Source organism: Tenrec ecaudatus, chromosome 3, assembly GCF_050624435.1.
Source record: "Tenrec ecaudatus isolate mTenEca1 chromosome 3, mTenEca1.hap1, whole genome shotgun sequence".
NCBI classification, from domain to species: Eukaryota; Metazoa; Chordata; class Mammalia; order Afrosoricida; family Tenrecidae; genus Tenrec; species Tenrec ecaudatus.
In genome coordinates, this window is record NC_134532.1 from 94,456,160 (window position 1) to 94,475,501 (window position 19,342).

The following is a 19,342-nucleotide window of genomic DNA, read 5'->3' on the forward strand; positions in this document are numbered from 1 at the left end:
ATGCATTTACTTCTAGGTATATATTCTGTTTCTTTGGTCTATGCTCAGCGTTATGAGTTCTCCATATATAGTTTCATTTATTTGCCCAGTTGTATCCCTTTGATTTATTTGGTTGTCTAATGGTTCTGGCTAAGAATTCCAGCAGAAGGTTGAGTAAGAGTGGTAAAGGGAGTATCCTTCTCTGGTTCTCATTTTCAGGGAACATATTTTCAGTTTTTCTCCATTGAGCTTGATGTTGGCCATTGGTTATTTGTATATGGTTGTTATTATTATTTTCAGAAAATATCCTTCTATTCCTTTTTCATTGAGTTTTTCAGAAATGCATGTGGATATTGTCAAAATTTTCTGCATATATTGATAAGGTCACATAATTCTTTCTCTTTGTCTTGTTTATGTGGTAGATTACATTGATTGTTTTTTCCACAAACTTTTTGAAGCACCTTCAAATAAGTGCTTGGAATCACACTTCAGAAGAAAATGCGATTGGTGAGCTATGGGGCTCTGCCCTTGACTTGCTAATTGTGTTAGACCATTTCTCGCATGTATAAAATTAAATATTCTTTTTCAGTACAGGAGTGATACGGGTTAGTAATGATGAGTAAAACAGTCCACCTATTAGAGACATTATAATGAAAACAAACCTTCAAATCTGACTCATAGGAGCCCTTAAGACAGAGTAGAATTGCCTTTTAGAATTTCAAAGGTTGTAAATTTTTATGGAAGCAGACTCTTACATATTTGTTTTTCCCTCTGCAGCAGCTTGTGGGTTCCAGACGTGAACTTTCCCATTAGTGTCCCAGAGTTTAATCACTGGATTAATCCTTAACCTATTGGAGGGATGCAACATAAAGATATAATAAAAGAGTAACATAGAATTCAACTGCATGAATGCATGACATGTATACCCTTAGCTTTGATGCGTCCCACATCAAAATGAAGAAAGAGGGAAAATTTTATGGCCAAGAACCTAATTTGAAATCCATAGGGAGATCAGAACCAATCCAGCCATGAAGGCAGACTTCAAAGGAACAATCAAAAGGTCAAAGGACAGTGTGAGCTCCATTGTGATTGAAGAAACTTGGTCCCCAGACATATTCTAAAGAAGGTATGAGCCAGTAGCAATGGAACTTGGGTACAGACGCCTAAGGTATGTGAAGATGCAGTCTTCCCAGGAGACTGGTAAATATATTAGACACGTGTTTATTGACCCTGAAGAATAAACTGGGGCATTGAGAAAATAATTTCGAACTACTACGTAGAAGGAAAAAAATTCTGATTGGTTATAGGAATTATTATCTCAGGGTGAACAATAGCTACTACTAAACTATATCCTAGTCATTATGCAAGATACTTTTAATCTGTTACCTCAATTATTGACAACAGTAATGATTGACAATAAGAATTGTTGTTTGGGGATATTTTTTGCCAGATGCCGCTGAGTTTTCCTCTTTATGGTCTCTGTTGGTAGCTAGAGAACTGAAGTCCCCAGGTAGAGCTAACCCAAAGTTGGATGGTGACGTCGACACAGGGGCACCTCAGAATAAAGGCACACTCACCTAGTTCCACTGGGGCTCCTATGAAACAGAGCTCTGCTCTGGCACACAAAAGGTCACCGTGACTGGGAATCAACTTGATAACAACTGGTTTCTAAAATGTGCCCAAGAAGACACTGTAATTATGTAGCCATGATTCATTTGCTCTGTTCAGTTGTATGCTCTTTCTAGTAAGCAGCACGTTCTGAGTGCGTTGGGTCCAAAATAACTCATGTGGTGACTTGGATGACTGATGCCACCCTCAAGATCCAGACCGTATATCTAGAAGAATGGTTTACACAGGGACCTACTGGGACGAAAGCAAGCATGCCAAAGCATGCATGCTTAGGAGTAGGGTCACCCTAAAAATGTCCACGAATCTTCATCAAATATCCGAGGAAAGATAGGGAAGAAATCTCCTTGTGAAGAAAATTACTAGGATAAGACATGACTGATTATCGTTACCCATCAATAGGCATAAGATAGGGGGTAAAAGTGACCTCTAAGTGCATGTTGCAGTAAACAATAAGTGAGTTAAGTATCTGCTCATTTGTGCTTGGTAATCTGTAGTGACCAATTTCACTTTATTTAAAAAAATTTTTAAGTCACACCCAAAATTGTGCTTCTGAAATATGGTTGGTATCCGTCTCCCTCCCAACTCCAAGCACGTTCCTGCAAAATCAAAGCTGTTTCAATTTACAATCTCTGACAGGGATGGAGTACCCAGTAAGTAAGATTACTGGATTTCACGTGTTTCAGATATAGTTCACAACAGCTCGGTAAATTAGCAGAAGTTAACCCACGTGTACTTTGATTCCTGGGTAACTCAGCTTCACCCTTGTTCATGTGCACTAATGGTATAGCTGAGCAGCTTAAAAACACGAGTGATAATTAGTCTCCATCAATCAAAACATGCTATCTGTAGTAACAAGAGGGAAGCCCCTGCTTTGGTCTGTCCTGACAGTGATCATACTAGACATTTTGTTTACACTACAGGTTAAGGGGCAGAGGTGCTGCTTTCAGAGAAGGCAACTGTGAATGGATTTGATACCATCCACATAAGTCATGACTGAATAGACTTTAAAAGCTTTATTTAGACAAAAGAAAATTCAGGAAGGACCTACTAATTTTCCTCATCTAATATATGCAGAATGTCCAGGTAGAAGACTTATTACATTTGTTCTGTTTGGTGTTGACTGTCAACAAATGGGAGATAAATAAAGATAGGTATTGGTTCATAACTAATCAAACAAATCCTAGTGCATTTCTTGTCTTTTGTTTAAAATAATTGTATAAAGAATACATGTGAGTGGCCTCTTTAAGAAACAACCAAAGCCAAATAAGAGCGATAGAAATAGAAACACGTGAGAACATGTGAGAGCCCTTCCTCAACACTCCATCGTCTCCGTTTGCTGGCCGCTGTGGCTGCTGGGAAGTGTAACATTTTCAGTGGTCAAGATGCCAATCTTTCTAGTGTTAGAAGTTTTGGTAATTTTAGTGAAATATTTAAAGATACATTTATAATACTCTCATAATTTTACATTTAGAACTATGATTTCAAATGAATTACTTGCATGTACTTTGTGAGGTCACTTAACTTAATTTCCAGATGTATGGCTGAATCATGTGTTCCCTGAAGGAAAGGTGCGCCAGAATTGTTGAGCTGTGCTAGTGAAAATCACCAGCCCATTCTATGAATTGCGCACCGTTCTCTCATTTTACTTTGTTGTTGTAATCTCGCCTTGGTTTAGATAGGTTATATTCTCCTAAAAGATAAATTTCTCAGCCTCTATTGAAACTACGGGAGGAATGTAGCAGTGGTCTGGTGGGGAGAGTAGAAGGTCCTTCTGGGCCCATCGAGGAAAGCTTGCCTTTCCAACAGAGGCACAGCTTCTTTCTGTCTAGGATGTAGACACAAAACAAGAATGGTCATCTGTTTATGACCATGAGATATCTAGGGAGGTGAAAACATCATTAAAAAGATTTTGGTCCTTTGACAGAAGGAGCTTGGATATTAATTTCTTTGAGATGCTGTACCAGCTCTGGGTTGCTTTACATGCAGTTGAGGACTAATGTCTAAGATCAAAATATATCTTTTGTAATTAGAAATTTGAAGTCAAAGATCTATTTTCTGTAGATCTCAGAGTTTTTGTTTCTTTGTTTTTTAATATAAAACAAAGCAAAATATTTATTCTTGCTTTTTGAGCTCCCGACCCCCCCCAAACCCACCCCCAGGGTCCTTGAGCACATTTGAAATTTATTTTTTATCATTATCTGTTTTAATGTATAATGGACTCAGAATGTAAAATGGGCTATGCCTTTGCTTATTCTTGCTGATGGTTAATAGCTGGTTACTATAAATCAGAATTACTTCATTCTTAGTTAAGCCCTTAGAATTACTTCTCCTTCATAGCCCTTGTTTGTACCTTCTAGGTCTGTTTTAATGGGTGTTGTAATTTTCAAGTCATATCTCTTAGTCCATGGACCTTTTCTATATTTTGCGTTATTTGTTCGCTTTTGCACTAAATTCGTTGAGACTAACATTTCAATTATCTTCTCAACTATATGTACTCAGTTCTTATGTCTTAGTTTTCATTATGGTAAACATTTTTTTAATTTGCTTTGTTACTAGCACTTCAAATATCTCCAACGATGTCGTAGAAATCTGTTAACTGTACTTGTTTAATGTTATTTTTCTAATTTTTTCAGTTTAATACTTCTCTTTTGTGGTGTTATTATTCCTTCAACATTTTTGTGATTTGAATTTTTTCTGGAAATCTTGATATTAAAGTATTTCATTTGGATGGTGAGTGCCAAATCTGATGCACAGTTCACTGGGAGGCGAGAGCGAGCTCCTAAGTGAAGCGAACTTGCCCCTCAGTGTGTGGCCACCTCGTTCCTCTAAGGGCCCCTAGCTAGGACGTTGCCTTGCTGCATGCTGTTCATAGCCACCACGTCGATTCAGACTCTTGGCCAGCCTGTGTGTGAATGAGCCTGGCTCCATCGATGCTTTTCAGGCAAGACTTTCCCAAAGCACATCACCATGCTTTTGTATCAAGGCACCTATGTATGACTTTGAACCACCCACCTTTCAGTTGGTAGTCAAGTGCATGGCTATTGGCAACACACAGGAAACTGGGGGATATTGACAAAGTACATAATTGCTAGATTAACCAAAATCATGTTTTGCTATTTCAAATTGGTGATCTCCAGATCTGAAGGACATCAAATGACAAATAGCTAATGTCTTCAATGGTTACATGTTGGAGCGACACAGTTTATGCTCCCACACATTCCCTTGGCTAAAGCAAGGAACATAACCACCACCCACGACCCACTGCAAATGTGTCACCTCTGATGCTAAGTGACCCTGCAGTGCAGAGTAGCATTGACTCGTGGGTTTCTGAGGCTATACATCTTTATGTTAGCTGCGTCTTCTCTTTCTCCTAGGCAGCAACTGGTGGATTCGTACTTCCAACCTTGTGGTTAGCAGCCTAATGCGTAACCTACCATGTTGTTGTTGTTAAGGGCTATCATGATGGCTCTGATCTCTTCTACTAATCCTATTGTACTACCTCATATATAGGGATATGTACAAAGAGAGGAAAGCAAACATCTGTTAAGAGAAATGTAAACATTTCATTAATAAATAACTAATTTGGGTGACTCAGGTCAAAATGGACACTCTCATAACCCCACACTGAGCTCCTGGAGCCTACTTCCAGCTTAACCATGCCAGGGTCATTGGGTTGAATTAAACAAAATGCAACTTCAAGTGCATCAGAGTAGAACTGAGATCCATAGGGCTCTTAATGGTTTCGTAGAAGTTGACCACCAGGTATTTCTTCTCAGATGCCTCTAGAGGGACTCCAACCCATGGCAGCTCCAGCTTTAACCACACCACCCGGGGACTCCACAGTTCCCCACAGTGCTTTGCTTGCTGAATTATGAAGCGAGGTTAGAGCAGTGGTGGGCGCTGGGCAGCATTCAGGAGGCTGTGGAATAGTATTCATTTATTCTCTGTGAGAGGTCCTTTAAGATGTAAACAACTAGCACAGCTGGTCTCTGGCAGCTCTATATCAGCCCTGTCTTCTTCCTCTCCCTCCCAGGTGTCCTGATCTTCCCGGTAAGGAAAATCCCTGTTATCAGTTAATTAGTAAAACCCAAGTTGAAGGAAAAGTCTATGGGCTTCCTTGTGCTATCTTAATTTGATTATTCATTCGGACCATTGACAAGCCAGTCTTCCTGCTCTGGTGTGTCTCTCAGGAGGCAGACTCCCGGCGTCCTCTCCAGCTCTGCAGCCACTCTCTGGAAAGCATCTTGAGATGTGAATCTGGTCCACCTACGCTCTAGTTTTCATAACTCTACATCACTTTAAGTCTGCTGGTGGCACTTTCTTGCTCCCCAATATTGATGGATGCTATTTAAAAATCAATATTCTAAACTTTCTAAGAATTTGAAGTGGAAAGAAAGATAGGAACATGGGTTTACTCCACCAACGTTGAGCCAACCTTTTAAAGGGATTCTTTATTGGAGTTCCCTTTAACGGATACATTTCACATGGCTGAAATGGTTGAGAGATGTTGCAGAATACTTAGTTGCCAAGTTTTCCTTAGGGTTAGAGGAGACAAGAAAAATAAAAGCAAAACCCCAAAAGAGTAATATTTTAAATGATGAGTTTGAATCCCAGGTTGTCCATTAACAATTAAAAGTCCATTTGCCAGTGAACCCCTGTCCCCTTGTGTATAACATGGGGAAAATAATCCTATCTGGAAGATTCATGCACGGAAGAGAAAGCTTTTTATATAAGCAAATACTGATTTTTGTCAGAAAACATTCTATTTTACTTGCCAATATTAGCTATAATTCTAGAAATGTCCTGATTTTTTTTTTGTAGAAGTGGTGTAACTAAACATTCCAGTTTGTCTGGGCCTGTCCTTGTTTATACATGTTTTCTCAGTCAAATATTATTAACACATACTTTTATTTACAAAAGCTCTGATGGTTATGTGTTGGACTGATAACCGCAAGGTCAGTGGTTAGAAACCACCGGCCATTCCACATGAGAACGACAGGGCTTTTTAATCCTGTAAAGAATCATGGTCTCAGAAACTCACAGAGGCAGTTCTAACCTGTCATCTAGGGTCACATCGACTTGATGGTAGTGAGTTTGGTTTTTTGATGATTTTTATTTACAAAATTATCCCAGCCTCCAGGACTGGGCTTTATGTACTAATCAATCCTGGTGCAAACTGTTTGCGTTCACCTAGCGGAAGGAAGGTCAAGATCTACTTTAAACAGCAAAAAGAAAAACGAGAAGCCTATAGTTGGTTCCAGGTCTGCCTGTTGACCTTTAAGAGTGTTTTCCAGATGAGTCTGATGGGGTGCCACACCCTGGCCCCAAAGTCTATTTTTGGTGTTCCTCGGGGACTTCGCTGCTGTGCTCCCCTGGCTGTCTGTTGCACGCCCTTAGTGTTTCAACCCTTGTGGTTCAGCTTTGTATATTTGGATGAGGACTGTTAACCTCTTTGAGTTTCCATTTACTCTTAATTAAAATGGAAATAGTAAAGTTGCTTAACAGTAAAGCAATGTTCAAACGTAGACTGCCGTCAGCACATAAACAGAATATCCATTTTCCGAAGACACAATACAGCAGGCAATTGATCGTGGATGTTGGTACTTTGTTATGTCCACGATTCGTTTTGGTATCCATGTCTGTACTTTACTACACTCCCATCTCACAGTAAATTAATTAAACCATTTAAATCCATTCTGATGTTGACTAGGAGGCCCTGATGGCATAGCAGTTCAGCGTTTGGCCGCTAACCACGGGGATGGCATTTCAGCCACTAACCCCTCAGCTGCTCTGACTGAGATACACATGGCAATTTGCTTCCTTAAAGATTTGTAGGCTTAACAATCAGATGGGGCAATTCTACGGCCATGAGTCAGAGTTGCCTTCACAGCACTGGGCTGGGTGGGCTGGTGTTCCTGAGTGTGGCAAAAGGAGAAGTTGAAAGTTATGCCTACCAAGCCCAAAGTCAACCTTTCCAAATGTTTCTGTTCATGTGACAACCAAAGCAGGATTGAAACAACTGCATCATACGAGAATTCCATGTTTGCTTCTGCTTTATTTATCCATGCCATTATTCCAGCTTCTGGCTTCAAAATGTTAGTGGAGGGAATGATTTTGTTGATTTTCCCAGGGGAGGTCCTTGCCCTCAAAGACGCACATTTTAAAAACAGGAAATGTGTCTTTTTTAGCATGGAAATAAATACAACCCAGAGGCAGCTTTCTAATGGAGACCCTCAATCCATGATGTTCCTGCCACAGGGGCCAAAGAAGACAAACAGTATCTGCAAAAGGAAAAGCTGACCCTCATTCCTACGAGCACTGCTCATATTCCAACACACTCGGAGTTTGCTACAGGGGATTGTGAAACTCTCCACCCCTAAGTCATCCTAAATATTTCCCTCTTAAGAAATGTTCACCCCTAATTTTCATGTGTTGTCTATTAACAAAACATACACATGGAATGCAGACGCTCAATATTTCAAACATTTCTAGCCTTCAAGGGTGAGGGAGAAATTAAACGAGAGAAGGCTGGCTTCCAGCAATAACACAGCTTTAACAAATACATGAAATATTTATAGAACACAGAGAGAACAAAGGAAATGGAGCGCTTCCTTTGTGTCTGATGTCTCTCAGGGTATCAGTTAACCTGGGCTCATGCCACATTTCCACCCCCCGTGGAGCTGTCTGCGGAACCACAATGGCGGAGATATACCTGGTTTATGTATTCCCAGCACACTGTCTCTTCTGATTTTCACGGAAGAATCTCAGATGTAGGTGATTGCAATCACTGCGTTCTGAGCACCTGGTTGTTTGCAGGATGCAGCACTGGGAAACAAGGCCTTGTGATTATTTAGAGCCATCATGTATTTCCTTCCGGGTTTCTAAGCACAGCAACACACATGTTGAAATGTATCAGTAACTGTAAGATAATTAGCTAGGTGTGCATGGAAACTGATATAGGCTGAGCAGGGAGGGTGGCCATGAAGTCAAAGAGAAAGTTAGTGGCTTTCTCTACAGCTTACTGCTGAGGGGCCGCCTGTTTCACGAGAACTTAATTTTTCAAGTATCTTCAAGAAATATTTTGACCACACAAGTTTTGTATAAATTTTGTCACGAGAAAGAAAAAAAAATGAGAAGCAGACAGAGATCTCCTTCTAGGGGAAATTCCTGACATATAACATCATCCGCAATAATCTTTTCCCATCTTACACTACTTGGGCCTTTTGTTCTGTCTTTCCAATACTTGGGGCCTGCAATTACACAGAGTCATTAAAATGATAATTATGTTTAATAATTGATTTAGACGGTGCTATTCTTGTTAGGTTATGCCAAATTGACTGATTCGAGGTGAGCTTATGTGCAACAGAATTGAATATTGACTGCTCCCGCGCCATCTTCACAATCTCTGATATGTTTGGGACCATGGTTACAGCCTCTGTGTTAATTGTACCATCGTCTCCCATTTAATATTAACAATAGTGCTATGGTTTGGGGGAGATTATCATTCCAATCACAGTTTAAGGAAATTCAGACATGATGGAGTCAGTGAACGTGATTTCAAAGTCTAAAAGGGAAGTTTGGGATCACATGTACTCTCACGGCAGCTTGGAAAAGGAATGTGCTACTCTAAACTAGCATTTCCTTTCTTCCACAAAGTGAAACATGGTAATTGGTTCCGTATAGGCTTTTTGAGAGATACATATGGTTGATACACTGACCTAAGACAAACATATGCATTAAAATATGCATGTACATTTTTGAATCAATGGGCAGCTGCCAGTGGAGACACTTCTAGAAAGCCCTTCCTCTATTCTGCAAGCGAAGTCCTCCCCTCTTCTCCAGCATCCCTTGGCCATGCTGTTCATGTTTAGGTTCAAATCATTTTTCACCTTCACAAAAGTTTGCCCTCGCACATGGTATTCAAATCTTCCGAACTGGAGGAGCATTAGAAGAGATGTGTGAACCATGGCAGGAATTTCAGAGGCTCACAGATAGAGTTGTTCTTAGTAAACAGCTTGGGAGAAAAGTCCAGCGAGGAATAAAAGGAAGATATTGCAGAAAAACAACAATTGGTAAATTAGTTGCTTCAATAAAATTCACTTTAAACCTAGTCAAAAGTATGTGTTAATTCCTAAGGGAATTCCCCAACAGGTGTACCAATGAAGAAACAAAAGCACCGCTAGAAAGTCCATTCACTGTCAACTGTCAGGTGCCATTGAGTTGGCTCTGAATGATGGTTCTCCAGAACCATAATTGAACTTCATTGATTCTTTTTCATTCTTCCTTATTCAGTATCCAACTTCCAAAGGCAATAGAAAATATTTGTTTGGGTCAGATGCACATTAATCTTCCAACTAAGTTCCTTGCTTTTCAAATCTTTAAAGTGGTCTTGTGCCGCAGGTTTGCCTAAGCCAGTAGTATATCTTTTGGTCTCTTGACTGCTGCTTCCATGAGCATTGATTGTGAATGCAAGCAAGACGGAATCCTTGACAACATCAATCTTTCCCCCAAATATCATGAAGTTACCTATTGGTCCAGTTTTAAGGATTCTGGTTTTCTTTACATTGAGACATCATTCATACTGAAGACCGCAATCTTTGATCTTCATCATTCAGTGCTTTGCATTCTGTTAACTTTCAGCAAGCAAGGTTGTGTCATCTGCGTATCACAGTGTGTTAATCATGCTTCTTCCCATCCTGATGCTCCATTCTCCTTTAAACAGCCTAGCTTCAAACGCACAGTGATCTCATACTGAGTTTCCGAGGCTTTGCAAATCTCTATCAGAAGAGACAGCCTCATCTTCCTCACTCAGAGTGGCTGGTGGACTTGAACTATTGATGTAATGTGCTTTTCCCTCTCCTTACAAGTCTGTGGACAACAGAGTCTAGAAATAGATGTGCTTGTTGCACATGAACAAAACAAAACATACAATATATTCACTTATTGTAATTATTAACATTTAATTCACTATATAATTTAGTCATGTGAAGAGATGATTCAACCATGGTGCAGTACAGCACCTAGGAAACACACACAGTTCCTTTAGTTTCTGAATGCTTCCTCCCCACCCTACTCCCGACTACCATGACCCAGTTTACTTACAAGTCCAGCTAGACTGGAGTACACACACTGGTACAGATAAGAGCACATGGAATTCAGGACAGTAATAAAATCCTCAGGAACAGTAGTGGGAATAGTGAGATCATGAGGGTAGGGGGATGGTCGTACTGGGGGAAGGGAGGGAGAAAAAAGGGGAACCTATCACAAGGTTGGATATATAGCTAGCCTCCCCATCCCCAGGGGAAGGAATAACATACGCGCTTTCTCCAGGGGCTCATCTCTCCGGCAAACATGACCAAAGTCCTCGCCAAAGTACAAAATCTTGCATCGGTGCCTCTGAGGAGCACGCTGGCCTCGCTCCTTTCAAGGCAGGCCTGTCTGCTTCTTTGGGCAGCCCTTGACCCTGTCAATGTTGTGCACCAGCATATTTCAAATGCATCGAGGTTGTTCAGTCTTCTTTATTTAATGTCCAATTTCACATGTATATGAAGTGATTGAAAATACCAGGTCAGGTGCACCTTAATCCTCAAAGTAACATCTTTAAAGGGGTCTAATATAGTTGATTCACCCAATACAATGTGTCTTTCCATCTCTTAACTGCTGCTTCCAGGAGTACTGATTATGTGCATAAGCAATATGAAAGCCTTGACAACTTCAATCACACTTGCATGTGAGTCAAAAGTGTTTCTCTCTCCCACGGAGCAGATGGTGAGTTTGAGGTGCAGACATTGTGGTGAGCAGCCGAACCTGAAGCCACCAGGCCTCCCTAAGCAACTTGCTCAGTTAAAAAAGTTGCCCTGGTGCTGCTGACAGGTCGGCTTTGCCTTGCTCACCTCATGGCTGGTAATTCAAACCTACCAGTTGCTTTGCAGGAGAAAGCTAGTCCTCTTCTCTGTGAAGACTGCGCCTTCGGAAACCCTTTGTATGGTTGCTGGGAATCACAATTGATTTGATGGTGGTAGTTGGACTTGGTGGGTCTAAGTTTATACCAGTAACACTGTATCATCCATAATAGAGATATTCTATTTTAACCTTTCAGATGTACTCATATTTGTTATATTATATTTTATAAAGCTCCCTGAGAGCTTTACAATCATAATTATCTACCTTAGAACTTTTATGCCTATATTAATAATTCATAGCAGAAATTTTTGGCTTGTTAAAAACCGATTTGTATTTTTCATACATAATATAATTCAAAGAGCTTTGGATACACTTTATTTACCCTCAAATTGTCCTCCTCAGTATACATTGATTTTAGAAAGTGTTAATTGCTCTCTTGACTTAAAAGTTAAAATGGATTTCAATCATCAGATGCTCATAGTTACAATAAATAAGCTAGACTATGGTTTAAAAGGAATCAACCTATAATCTCTCTGATCTGGCCAGAGCAATGAGTAGTTGTGTGTGGGATATTACAGAATCAAATGGAATAACTCCCCAAGCAAAAGAGGATCTGTGGCAACCCCTAAGCGCTGACTGGGGATCATTTTGAAGAACTGTGGAAGAATTCTGAGACTTACCGTACCTGCAGTTGTTCTAGTCACCACCAACTCTTGTTTAGGAGTCCAAGAAAGCTAAGTTCTGAGACATTTTAGCTAGTAATTTAAGAGAGAAAACATTTAGGACTGTGTGTCTTGTGCATTTTCTTTCTTTTTTGGGTAGAAAAGAAGTAGAATGGTGCCCTAAAAAGGAGCTTTTAAGTTTTACGATAGTGAGCCCTGACTGGTAAAAATTAAGATATGGTATATAGTTAAAACTACTCATTTTTGGTGGGCTGAAGGAAATTTGACCCTAGCTTTGCACAAGAAGCGACTGGGAGTGTGTGTGCCTCATGAAACATAAATGTCAGTAAAAGAGCAATTCTGTTAGCTTTCTTTTCTTTAACTTTCTCCTAGTCTGTTGTGGCAGTTTCCCAATTTCATGGCAACTTGCTAAATGTAAAGGTGAAGTCTAGCCTGTCAATCAGGTCACATCCTAGTGACGCCTCCTTGTGGGCGTGGTCTTCTCATGGGGACTCTGGGAACTTTCTCATTCGGCTTCACCTTTCTGTTGAAGAGCCACATTCAGAGAGCTGGAGGAGCCGAACCGGGTGGAGCCCTGGGGAGCCCTATGCCAGCATTGAGATAATTCCCCATCCATTATATCTGCAAGACTTTGCACCCATCAGCCTGTGATCTTTCTGCATTTTGGATCATTGCATGTGACTGCATGAGTCTGAAGATTGATATTTGGACTAGTATTGGACTTGTGGACTAATATCAGATTTATGGACTTGAACTGAACTGGGATGTTCTCTTAATACAAATAGAGCTCTTCCTTATACATATGTGAGTGTCTCTGGATTTGGTTCTCTGGTCTACCTAGCCTAACACACTAGTCTAGGCTTGATTTTGTCCATGTCATTCTGCTTTACTATGAATGTTGTTCAGTCGGTCCTGCTAAATGGGATTTGAAGACAGAAAACTATGAGTCTGATGGAGCCACAGAATTGATGACTCGTAGAAACTTGTAGTGTTCCAAAGATGCATTTCTTACTGGATCCTTTTGGTCAGTTCCTTGCTGCACAAGACTTTATAGGAAGGCTGTAATGTGATCAATCTAGCATTCTTTTCCAATCATAACTTATAGGCCAAGATTCTCCTGGGGCGATAAAGAAGGTTTAGGCTCCTGTAAAGATTTACAGCCTTGGAAACCCAAAGGGCTTCTCTCTCATACAGGGTCACTATGATGAAAAATTGACTTGACAACTGTGAGTTTTTTTGTTTTTTAATCATCATCTTGCTAAGGAACTAAACTCCATTGAAAGAGGATCTGATGACCTAAAAAATACATTCAGAATCAGTTTTTAATGCTATTTCTGAAAGTACAAATAATGTATAAGCAACACAATGTGTGATACTTAAGTAGCCAGTATTTTTAGGGATGGGCTCAGATTTCATTTTAGGTAAATTGGATATTGTGACCTCAAAATTCAAATAGGTTTGACACTTTCTCATCCCTAGCAATAGCTCATGGCATCGAATATGGAACTTTAGAACTATTTTTCCATGAAATTTTGAAACTCCCATAAGTCGCATTCAATGTTCTTTGTACATGTCAGCATCATCTTGAGTCTCTTTTGGCTCCAATACTGTACATGATCCAAGGTTGCCAATTTGCCAGTACGCAGGTTCCTGTCTCATGTATCAACACTTTCTGTTCCTTTAAAGAATCGGGCTTTGAGATCAGTCCTCACGGGGCTTCTTTAAAGTTGCACCATAGCTGTCACGTATCAAACTGTTATGTGTGTTTGTTTAAAGGTACTCCATGTTTTCTTTCCATGGAAAAGTAGCACTGTTTCATTATTTGAGTTTACCGAATATTTCACACATAAGTGGCAAGATTCTACTGTTGCTGTCTTCTCTAGTGGAACAATAATTGACACTAATACATTAAGCACTAAAAGAGATGCAGAGAATAAATAGATCCTTGTGCTCAAGGAGACTGATGTGTACATGGTTCAGTGTAAGATGACAGGATATAGGCAATACACATGCTCCTCACTTAATTACTCTCTCATTATTTGCCAATTTTTAATAGTTATATATTATACTTGACTTTATTTATTTATTGGGAGTGAAAATATAATTCCATAGTTCAATCACTATAAGCAAAATTGTACAATTTCTACTGCAATCACTTTCCAAATATTCATTTTCTTCATGGACCGCTTGACATCTTCTCCCTTTTACCACCCTTCCCCCCATGCCACTCCCTCATCCCCCACCCACCAAAACCCTTATTCCACTTGCTGTCCCTATATAGGTACATAAATTCTGGGGTTCATATACTGAAAATCAGAGAAACATATAACTCCAAGAGGGGTCACCCAATGATATCACACCTCTGAGATACACCCTCATATGAACAAATAAAAATAAAACAGAAGTACAGAAACTATTGAAAGCCCAATCAGGTCCAGCGTGCATCAGAGGGGGATCAACTGACAAAGTTTTAGCTGTTCCAGTCAGGTTGATGCTGTATGCTCCTCTCTTCAATGCACTCAGTTTCGTAGCTGTGGATAGAGGGCGGTCATGGAGACTTATGTCCTATGTACTCACCACAGGTGTATCTTGGGCTCCGTTTGGCCTCCATCGCCTTCTGCACATTGGATTTTCCCAAGCTAGACTCTGATACTAGTCCCTCCTTTGACTTCAGATTATACAAATTGAGCAGGGTCATGATATAAGAAATAATTGTACTTAAGTTGGAGCTTTGATTTAGTGTGAGCCCAAAACCCATCTATGTTTTTGCTGTTGTTTCTTTATAATCTGCCTCATGCTCCCTTTCAAAATCTTCTTGTTAATCTGTGATAGAGCCCCATAAATCATCCCCCTGGGGTATCGCAACCCTCCACCAACAATGTCTTTGATTAGCCCCTGGTACCCACCTTCCCACAGCCCTGTTGAGAGATGAATACAGTGCCCATGTAGGACAACTCCTCATCATAGCACCTGAACTCTTCACCTGTCAAGAGAAATCCTTTCATGGATGGACTCCACTTACACAAGCAATGGGGCTTAGCCATCATGCAGCTTTACCATAATAATCACTGAGAATATCAGTCACAGGTTTGTCAGAATAATACAGCTCTCAATATAACATATACAGGATAGATGTAGCGTGGCCTTGTTTGTCCACCTCCCAACCATTCAACAATCCTGTTACAGCTGTCTTCTGCTTCCGCAGACACCAGGCATCTTCCAACTTATGTCCTCGGGTTACAAGCATGTCTGAGGTATAGGCCAATTCACCCGGAGGAGTTTCCACATGGGATCTCGCCTATGCAGACTCAGAAGCATGCTGTGCACCATGAAGAACCAGAATTCAGTGTCCCGGTTTTCCCCAAGACCTGGTCTGGAATCCCCAAATGCACCCAGAAGCCCAAATTAATGGGGCCCATTAGGTGCAGACCATCAAACACACTCCCCATGCATAGTGTCCCCAAATAATTTTCAATCATTCTTCCCTACAACTAGCAGTCGGCCCCATTCCCTTCCCACCAACATACAAGCACCTATGTTTCCCCAGACATGCCCACTCTCCACCAACCGCACCTGAATTGCTCTTCCAATCAGTATCCCACATCCCTCTGATAGGTCTCTCCACCTGTCCTGGGAGACCTCATCATAGATTTATATGGCAGATACTCAGTAGACAAACTTTTGCATTTATAACCAAGTAGATAAATAATCTGAGGAGTTGTCTCTGGTTTTCCAGTTACCACAAGGAGTAGGCTTCGACTTGGCATCCTCCTCAAAGCACCCTCAGTGATAAACTGGAGACCCAGCAACCAATGGTGAAATGAGAGATACTCTCACGGGATGCTTCCTCTGCTTTGTCTGAAACATGGGAGGTACTAAGTGATGATGGGATGGCACAAGGTCTAAGTCTTGAGTGGGAAGGAGGAGACTAGGGTCGATAAAGAATGAATTAGGTCCCAAGAAGGAGCCAGTGGGTAGTTGGTGGCAGGTAAGAAGGGCTACCATATCCCATTACCCTATGTGGGCTCTTACGTTGTGGGGAAGGCATGGCGAGGAAGGGCTGCTCTAATCCACATGTATCCTGAGATGTGGCCAGGGAGCCTGAGAAAGAGTGAATGATGGGGGAAGCACCAGCTGAGGCTGGACAGTGGGCCCTGACACTTGCATAATGCTGATTTTGTCCTGTGGCTTGGTCTTTTGAACTTGCTATGTTGTAAGTGAGGCGTCTGTATGGAGACAAGAGTATTCATCTTCACAAGGAAATATGGTTACTGCCTATTTATACCCACCAGCTGTTCTACAGAGAAGAACAGCCAGGATTCTGCTTCCAGAAAGATGCCACTCTGGCACCTTGACTAGGTCCCTTCATGCTGCTAAGATTCAGAATTGAATGGACAACATTCACCACCGAGAACATTCTCCGTCCTTCCCCTCTGTCATCCATTCATCACACACGAGTCACAGTGTCTGTTTGAAAATTAAATCATACCATACATTTTCTACCTCAAACGTCTTTCTTGGCTTTCATTGACATGGGGCCAAGACTGAAATGAGTAATAAGATTTATAAGACACTTCATGAGCTGACCTCTGCATACCTCTTCAGTCTTTTAGCAACCTCAGTGATCGTTTGCACTGCTCCTGAGTTCTAATACTTCTTCATTTTTCATAGATCACCCTTGCTATTCTAGAGTTAAACATTTTTTTAAGAGATCATTTTATTGGGGGCTTTGACAGCTCTTATAACATTCCATACATGAATTGTATCAACCATATTTGTACATATGTTGCCATAGTTATTTTCTAAGCATTTACTTTCTATCTGAACCCTTGGTATCAGCTCCTCTTTTTTTCCTTCCCTCCTCCACTACCTTCCTTGTGACCCCTTGGTAAAATTATAAGTTATTATTATTTCACATTTTATATAAATCACTCTCTCCCTTCCCCCATGGTTTCTTTCCCCCTCCCCCCACTTTCCCCCTATCCTCCTGGTATCACTACTCCCATTGCTATTCCTGAGGGGTTTATGTGACCTGGATTCCATGTGTCTTGAGCTCTTATCTGTACATGCCCACAATGAAAGGCAGGGCTGACGTCATGAGAGTGGGGGATGAGGAAGCCTCAAGAAACCAGAGGAATATTTTGTGTTGCAGCAGTGAAATACCACAGCCTGGTTGACTCATTCCTTCCTTGTGACCATTCTGTGAGGATGTCCCATTGTCTACAAATGGGTTTAGGGTCTCTGCTCCAACCCCCCTCATTTACAATATGTTTGCTTGCTTGCTTTGAGTCTTATGAATCCTGTTGGCATCTCATGATTGCACAGGCTGGTGTGCTTTTTCCATACAGGCTTGTTGCTTCTCTGCTAAATGGCCAATTGTTTAACTTCCAGCTTTTGAGGCCCCAGATGCTATGTATTTTGATAACTGGACATCATTAGCTTTTTTCACATTTCATTGTGCACTCGTTTTGTCTTCAGCAACTGTGACAGGAGGGTGAGCATCATAGCATGCCAAAGTGTTAGAACCAAGTGTTTTGTGTTGATGCAGAGCATAAGCAGAGGCCCAAAATCCATCCACTTCCTCATTGTACTGTCATATACATATATATATACATACAACAATACCTCTATTGTTACAAATTAATATATTTACATATGTGCACACCTATGTTTATTCCTCTATGCATAGCTGTTTCCTAGATCTTTCCTCTGTGTAATGTTCCCTGTATCTCAAGTACTTTCTTGTATCATTGAATATTTTTAAAAATAGAACACCTGATTTTTAATAAGAGGTCATCAGAAATTTTTAGCAATAAAGAGGGAGCATCTTTAGTTTCTGTCAAACATTCTTTTGAAATATTTCTTATTAACCACCAAATTTCCTCTGCATTTCACTCATGACTTTGGTAGTTTGTTTCAACTCAAATGCCAGAGGCAGATTCTGATTCCATAGTTTAAACACAGAGGTGTTGAAATGAGGTCATCTAACAAGCCTGTATTAAAGAAATGTGGACACAGGATTGCTCTTGAGCCATCATGTAAGTTCCCAGGAAGTGTAGACCCTGAAGATGAAGAGAGCTTAAGTTATTGCCAGTTTAAATCTCCGAGTCCATCCATTCCTGCATGAAACCTGCTTCTGGCCTTTCCATAAAGAAATTCATGATCCATCCTGTCCTCATGCCTGATTATGTCTTAAAGAAAAATACTAGAAATTGGGTTGTTTTGAAGTGTCAGATTGTTTCTTAAATCTTTAAATACAAGCTGTCAAACTGTTTCAGGAAAGTTTGTAGTAATCTATATTCCTGCACACAGTTTATGAGAACATCATTTTCAAATCAATTTTTGTCCTCCTCAGAAGGGACAATATCTTTACCTTGCACAATAAACATTAAAATTTAGGTTGAAAGGGATCTCTATATATTATTAATAAGTGAAAAAATAAAAGGAAATTGAAGTACACATTACCTCTCAATGTTTTCAACATAAAGGACTTTTAGATGGTTATGAATGCTTGGAAATTAGTTTCAAGATATTAGAAAGACAGATGAAATTAAGAATATGTGGCCCAGGTATCTAATGTCTAACTGACTCAAACCAGTTATCAACATATAATTGTCCAGAAATTAAGAAATGAAGTGCTGAAGGCTGGCATCTGACCTGCTGCAGCTACTTTAGGGGAAGAGAGAATAATCATCAGCATGATCAGCTACCCAAGACCAATTCCTATGAAGCTAAGGTCAGACCTTGCCCGGCCCTCTGATCTTCCTTATCAATTCTGATAACAACTGTCCCTCCCATAGCATTTTCCACTTCTGTGTCTGGGGTGGAGACCCCCTTGCAATGGTCACACACAGAGAACTCAGAGACAATGCTCAGGATTATCGATTTTATTAGGGAAGGACACAGATGTCCCAATGGTTCCTGTAAGAGATGCCCAGGAGACAGTTTTTTCCATCTGGGCAGTGTCTTCTTTGCTCTGCCTAGAGGCCGGCCTCTCTCTAGCCCTCAGCCTCTTAGCTTGGTCTGTGACCTGTTCAGTCAATATTTCCAAACATATTTAGGGCTTCCAATAAATATCCACAAGCATGCCACTCTGCTCAAAACCTCACTCCAAAGAGACACAGTTCCAGATCTGTGGGTCAGCAAAC